Here is a 7839-nt window from a genome sequence, read left to right as displayed (position 1 = left end):
TGGGAATGTAAAACGGCATTCAGACCCCAAGAATAGTATATTGAAATGTGTAGGCATGAGTGAGCACATTCAGTAACCTGCACGTAGTCTCTGTGATGCTTTGTAAAGACAAGCTTGAGAGAGGTCTGACTCCTCTCGAGGCAAATCTACACACTTCTAGTATTTTGATTTTTTCTTTTTCTTTCTGCCTGAAGAACATCCTTTAAAATTTCCTTTTGTATGGCTGTATGAGCAAAAATTTATTTTATTCCTCTATGTATTTGGGTTTATTTCTAGATTTTCTATTCTGATACATTAATATCTGTATTTAACTGGTTTCATACATTTTATAATGTTTTAATATCTAGTCACACTAGTCTTCCCCTATTACTCTCCTTTTCTAGATTTTTTTCCTGAAAAGTCTTGTTTCCTATTTTTTCCATGTGATCTTTAGAATTAGCTTGCCAAATTGTCTAAAATTCTGCTGGTATTTTTATTTGGATGGTATTAAATTTATATCTGCAGGGAAAACTGACTTCTTTATAGTATTGAATCTTCCTATCTAAGAGTAAGAGGTGCCTTTATATTTTGTCAAATGTTCTTTTGTGCCCTTCTTATAGATATTACCCATTTCTTGCTAACCTCTTTTCTAGTGAGTTTACCTTTTATTATTATTTTGCACTTTAAATGTGGTCTTTTTCAATATAGTTTCTGATTGGATGTATATTTGAAAGCTGTTGATTTCTCTTATATTAGTTTTTGTACTCAGCTACCTTACCTTGAATAGACTTGTAGAGCCACCATTTCACGTTCCTACCCGAATGCTGAGTGTTCACTTCTTCACTTCCTCACCCTCTCTGTATTGTCTGATGCCAGCTGTCCTGGTGGACGTGAGGTGGGTCTCAGTGTGGGTTTGATCTGAGTTGCCTTGGTGACTGATGCTGTTGAGCATCTTTGCATGGGCTAAAGAGCCATCCAAATGTCTTTCTTGGTGAACTTACAAACTTTTGCCCATTTTTAATTGGGTTATCTTTTATTTAGTCCTAAGAATTCTTTATATATTTTGGATACAACTCCTTTATCAGATGTATGATTTTCAAATATTTTTTCCCAGTCTGCAAATTTTCTTTCCATTTTTAAATTTTTTAGGCCATGCTGTGTGGTGTATGGGATTTGGGATCTTAGTTCCCCAACAAGGGGTCAAACCCGAGCCCCCTACATTGGGAGTCTTAACCATTGGACCACCAGGGAAGTCCCTTCTTTTCAATTTCTTAAGAGAGTCTTGAAATACAAAGATTTTTACTGCTGATAAAATGCAGTTTAGCAGTTTTCCTGTGTATAGACTATGCTTTTGGTGTCATGTAACCTTCAGCAAATTAGTAATAGGGGGAAACACCTTCAATTTGAATAAGAACATCCACAAAATACTTACAGGTAACATTATACTTTGGAGAAGGGAATGGCAGCCTACTCCAGTATTCTTGTCTGGAGAATGCCATGAACAGAGGAGCCTGGTGGGCTACAATCCCATGGGGTTGCAAAGAGTAAGACACGACTGAGCAACTAACACAACAACAACCACCTTACCTTAAATTGTCTTTTGGTTTGTACTTTTTGCAGTTGATTCTTTTGATTTTGGGGAGAGGTTTTTGAGTATGTAAGCATATCATCCACAGAAGTCAGTATTACCATTTTCTTTCCAATTTTTACCTCTAATTTCTTTCTTGTCTGTTTACATTAGATAGTATCTCCAAAATGATGCTGAGCAATAGAATTGATAGGTCTCAACTTAGCACATCATTATTTTTATAGATGCATGAAATTCCCTTATAAAGATGTATCTAATTCATGTAAGTAAACTTCAGTAAATGAACATCTATATGTTTCCAGAGTTCTGTTACAAATCATACAGTAATTAATGATTGATATTTTGACACAAAGTTTTTAAATTACTGTAAATCAAGTCTGTAATTATATTTTTTATTTCTTTCATAATAATATTAGCTAACATTTATTGAGCTTTACTATGCAGACCATAATGTGTTAAATGCTTTACCTACCCTTATTATTGCCATTTTACAGACTTCAAATAGCTTCTGCAAGGTAACCTAGCAAGTAAGTGGTTGAACCAGGATGCAGACCAGGTCTGTTTAGTTTTTCTTTCTCCTTCTACATATTTTATTATTTATTTTTATTTTTAACTTTGTCATAGAACATTTTAAACATATATATGAAAGGAGAAAGAGAGAGTGATAGAGTGTATCCCTGTATACATCACCCGTGTCAACAATTACCAACATTTTCCAATCTTGTTTCATCTATCCCTTCTCATTTTTTTCAGTGTTTTAAAGCAAATCCCAGATATCACTTCATAAATACTTCATTATACATCTCTAAGTGAGAAATTTTTTAATATAACCACCATGCCATTAGTACATCCAACAAAATTAATAGTTATTTCTTAGTATCATTTAATATTTAGCCCATTTAAAAACCTCTCCAATCATTTAATGGTGTTTTTTTTACTGTTGGTTTTCTCAAATTAGTATCCAAACAGTTTTATGCATTGCATTTATTTCCTAAGTCTCCTGTATTCATTGACAGTCACCTCCTCACCCTGCCCTCTCCCCACACACACCTACTTTTTTTCTTGTAATTGATTCCATGGAGAAGCCAGATCATTTGTCCAATAGAATGTCTCATACTCTGCATTTGGCTGACTGCTTGCTCTTTTGGAATCCAAGGTCCTAGTGCTCTTAGCTACTACAATATACTCTATTTCTCATTATCTTTCATGAATGTTGTGAGGAGGATATGAAAATTTTCAAGCGACAGCCCGTTAACTTTCAGTGGCACAGATATTATAATACTACTTGGCAGTTTTATTCTTTAATAGTACACATCCTTCTTGCTGAATTTTCAGGCTCTAATACTCTTGAAAAACCTTCAAATACAGCTTAGTTTGTCCATGGACTTCAGGAATTTGATTCTTCACTTCTGGACATTTATAGCCTTAAGTCTGCTTTCCTGTGACAACCTAAGAAAAAACATACAAGGTGAAAGTTGTGAGTTACGTTTTATTCAGGGACCTTACTGAGTACTATAGCCTGGGAAATAGCCTCTCAGTTGCTGTAAGGGGACTGCTCCAAAGAGTTAGGGGGAGGAGCAAATATGTATATGAATTTTCTTAGCTGGGAAATACACATACTCAAGCGTACATCTTGGCAAAAGATTACTGCTAACTACAAAGAACAGGTATCTCAAGTTAATAATTTTAGTGCTTTTCTATATATGGAAAAATCAATCAGTCAGTCAATCTTCCTGACCTTGTCTTAGACATGACACTACAAATATAAGCAACAACAATGAAATAAATTTGACTTCATCAAAATTTGGAACTTTTGTACATCAAAGTATCACTCAAGAGAGCCAAAAGACAACCCACAAAGTAGGATAAAATGTCTGCAAATCATAAATCTGACTAAAAAATATAATATCCATAATATATAAAGAGCTGCAACTCAACAATAGAAAACAACCCAATGCAAAAACGGGCAAAGGATTTGAATGAGCTTTTCTCCAAAGATGTACAAATGGTCAATAAACACATGAAAGTATGCTCATCACCAGACCTCAGAGAGGGCTTCCCTCATAGCTCAGTTGGTAGAGTCCGCCTGCAATGCAGGAGACCCTGGTTCGATTCCTGGGTTGGGAACATCCCCTGGAGAAGGGATAGGCTATCCACTCCAGTACTGTTGGGCTTCCCTTGCAGCTCAGCTGGTAAAGAATCTACCTGCAATGTGGGAGACCTGGGTTTGATCCCTGGGTTGGGAAGATCCTCTGGAGAAGGGAAAGGCTACCCATTCCAGTATTCTGGCCTGGAGAATTCCACGGACTTGTATAGTCTATAGGGTTGTAAAGAGTCAGACCCAACTGAGCGACTTTCACTTTCAGCCTATAGAGAAGTACACATCAAATAATGAGATACCACTTCTCACTTATTATGGTGGCTATTACAAACAAGCAAAAAATAGCAAGTGTGGGAACAATGTAGAAAAATTGGTACATTGTTGGTAGAAACATAAAGTGCAACTGTTGTAAAAAGTAAAACATAGAGTTACCATACTGCTCTACTCTAGGAATTTTACTGTGAGATATACATCAAAAAAATCGAAAACATGGACTCAGATACTTGTGTACTAATGTTCTTAGCAGCAGTATTCACAATAGCAAATGGTAGAAATAAAGTATGCATCAACAGATGAATAGACAAACAAAATGTGGTGTATATATATACACAATGGAATATTATTCAGCCTTAAAAAGAAATGAACCGTTGATACATACTACAACATGGAAGAACAGTGCAAACATGATAAGTGAAATAAACCAAACACAAAAGGACAAATGATTCATTAAATGCCTTATATGAGGCATTTAAAAATAGACATTCATAGAAACAGAAAATAGAATAGACTAGAAGTATAAGCAGGGGCTGGCTGTGTTCAGTCACTCAGTCATGTCTGACTCTTTGTGACTCTGCCTGCCATGCTTCTCTATCCATGGAATTTTTCAAGCAAGAATACTGGAGTGAGTTGCCATTTCCTCCTCCAGAGATTCTCCCCGACCCAGGGATCGAGTCAGTGTCTCATGTCTCCTGCATTGGCAGGTGGATTCTTTACCACTGCACCATCAGGAAGTAGGGAGCAAAATCCTAAGTTATTGTTTAAAGCATACAAGTTTTCTGTTTGGAATGATGAACAGTTTCTAAGTATGGGAGGTTATGAGTATGTTGGGAAAAGGAAAATACTGGAACTCTTTGTACTTTCAGCTCAATTTTGCTGTGACCCTAAAACTGCTCTAAAAAATTAAGTCTATGTTTTAAAAAAATTCCTGGAATTAGATTGTGGTGATAATTACACAACATTGTTAATTTACTTAAGGCCGCTTAATTGTATACTTAAAAATAGCTAAAATGGTAAATTTTATGTTATGTATTGTTTACTAGAATTTAAAAAAAGAACCAAGAAGAGAAGTTCTAGCAACTATTTAAAGCTTTATTATCTAGCCATGTGATTTTGAATTAAACATTGCTCCATGTTTAGTAATAACCGTTTTGTTGTTATTCCTGTCTTTTCTGTTCCTCTTACAATCCATATTAGAAAATTCTGTGTTTCTGTCTTCAAAATGTGATATGTTTGGCCACTTCTCTATCTCAGCCACAACCCCTACCCACAGTGTGACTCCCTGTCGCTTCTCACCCGCATTCTGTGGTAGACCTACTAACCTCCCTCCTTCCATGCTGCACACTCTGTGCTGTAGCTGCCCTGTAGTCTATTCTCTGGGCAGCAGGTCATACCACTCCCCTGCACAAAGCCCTCCCGGTAAACTATCGTGTATTTAACATGCCAGACACTGCTCTAGGACAGTGACAAAAACCTATGACCTCATGGAGCTTATATTTTAGTGAATTTAGAATACAATGCAAATCCTTAAGTGACCTACAAGTATGATATGGTCCCAGGTTACCTCTCTGACTTCATTTTAGCCCATGGCCTTGTGGAAAACAGTTCTGTAAATAAGATTAGAATTCTGTTAGAAATGAAGTAAGGGGTGAGTAGTTGTGGTTAAAAAATATTCATGCTTATATTGAAAAAACACTTACCAAATTTCCCTCCCCAGTGAGACAACCTATGATGTTATCTGGATCCTGTGTTCAGGTTCAAGATCAAGAGTTTTGACTGATGTATGTTGTCTTCCTCATCAAGTTTGGATATGGCCCCTTGAGGTCTGGCAACCAAAACTTGTCTATATCTAACATATCTAAAAAATATTGGAGAAAAATAGATAACTACAATGAAAGTCTCTGGAAAGGAGAGAATGGATGAAAAATAGAACAGTTATTGTTGATCCATAGCATACATTATACCCAGTGGGGCTGAAGTAAGGAAGACTCCCCCTTTGCTGGTGGTGAAGTGAGTTTCTTGACCAGCCAATTGGCAACCACCAAATTTGTTCTCTCCAGGGATCTTCTTTATTGCCACCATGGCCCCTTGTTCTTCCTGCTAGATAATCTTGCTTGTTCTTATTCTTCATGGCTATACCAGAGGTGGTGGTGGTTGTTGTTTAGTTGCTAAGTCATGTCTGACTCTTTTGCAACCTCATGGACTATAGCCCACCAGGCTCCTCTGTCCATGGGATTCTCCAGGCAAGAATACTGAAGTGGGTATTTCCTTCTCGAGGGGATCTTCCTGATCCAGGGATTGAACCTGTGTCTCCTGTAGTGCAGGCAGATTCTTTACCACTGAGCCCCCTGTAGGTATGGGATAAATGCCTTTCTTGAGACTACTCAGCTTTAGCTGTGGTACAGGTTGGGAGCCTAGAAAGGCAATAAACTGATAGGCCTGGGGATTCTTTGTCAAGTTTCTATAGCAGTTCAGTAGCCCTTGGTTCAATTCCTCCTGCTAGTTCCCACAGCCAAATATTTTTTTCCTAGTCACTATAACCAGAGGATGCAAAGTTCTGATAGGCTAGCCTTAGGTCCTACACCCACCCCTGGAGCTGGTAGGGGAGTTGCTTTTCTCTTAACCCAATGTGTGTGTGTGGGGGGGGGGGGGTAGGGGGTGGGTCCCCGTTTTATCTTATCATTATTTTTTTTTAGTCCATGGGGTCACAAAGAGTTGGACACGACTGAGCAACTAAGCATGTGAGCTAGTATGACTAGGCAACCTATCTATTGATGGGTGGGGCTGTATTCCAGCCTATGGGGTTGCAGAGAGCCAGATATGACTTAGACAACAGCAAGACTCTTGAGAGTCCCTTGGACTGCATGGAGATCAAACAAGTCAATCCTAAAGGAATATTCATTAGAATACTGTTGCTGAAGCTGAAGCTCCAATACTTTGGCCACATGATGCAAAAAGCCAAGTCATTGGAAAAGACCCTCATGCTAGGAAAGATTGCAGGCAAAAGGAGAAGCGGGCGACAGTAGATGAGATGGTTAGATAGCATCACCCACTCAGTGGACATGAATTTGAGCAAACCCTGGGAGATAGTAAAGGACAGGGAAGCCAGGCGTGCTGCAGTCCATGGGGTTCCAAAGAGTTGGACATGCTTTAGCAACTGAACAACAATACATACAATCATTTTCAAGCAGATTATATGCACACTAACATGTTCTTTTCATCAGTGCATTGTTAAACTAAGAATGGAGAAGTAACATATTAAGGAGAAATAATGGGAGACCTATGTTTCTGAATAGATTGAACAGCACAGAAATAGAGGAAATTAGAAGATTCATACAGTTCAGCTCTTTTAATCAGCCAACCAGCTTGCTGGCAACAAGGCAAGTCTTCTGTTGAGAAAGATCCTGTGGAGTAGGCTTGTGGTTGCCAGTGACTTCTGTCTTATCTGTAGCTGCAGTAGGAAGTTGCTTGTTCTTCATTTTTGCTTTAGCCATGTTGCAATCCCCAGAATCGAAGTATTTTTGTCCTTTCTGCAATCATTTTCTTAAAAAATCTGAACCTCTAGGCTTTTGTCCCAGATGAGGATCCCTTGCTATTAATTCTACTTTTTCAGCTTTCTCTGGACTGATCACTTTATCTTCCAATTTCTTCTGCTCCTCTGTGGAGGCTGCCTCAGAGACTTCCTTGAACATATTGCTCCTTCCCCCTTGTCCTGCTCTGCCCCATTTCAAATAAAGATGATATTACCACAGAAGGGGAAATGATGGCTAGGTGAAATAGACAAATAATGTACACTGTAAGACATGCTTTAGCTCTAGTATTCTCCACCCCTGTAGAGAAGACAGATGTTGCTCACATCTGTTGCTTGTGATACATTTCCATGGGTACACTCACA

General features: G+C 38.1%; 1 pseudogene; it reads right to left on the bottom strand.

Moving 5' to 3' along the window:
• Positions 1–7297: 7297 nt before the first annotated feature.
• LOC138447582 (cAMP-regulated phosphoprotein 19 pseudogene) lies at positions 7298–7636 on the bottom strand (annotated as a pseudogene).
• Positions 7637–7839: the final 203 nt, after the last annotated feature.

The sequence above is a fragment of the Ovis canadensis genome, chromosome 1 (assembly GCF_042477335.2).
Source record: "Ovis canadensis isolate MfBH-ARS-UI-01 breed Bighorn chromosome 1, ARS-UI_OviCan_v2, whole genome shotgun sequence".
In the NCBI taxonomy this organism is placed as follows: domain Eukaryota; kingdom Metazoa; phylum Chordata; class Mammalia; order Artiodactyla; family Bovidae; genus Ovis; species Ovis canadensis.
This window is presented reverse-complemented; position numbering and strand designations above follow the sequence as displayed.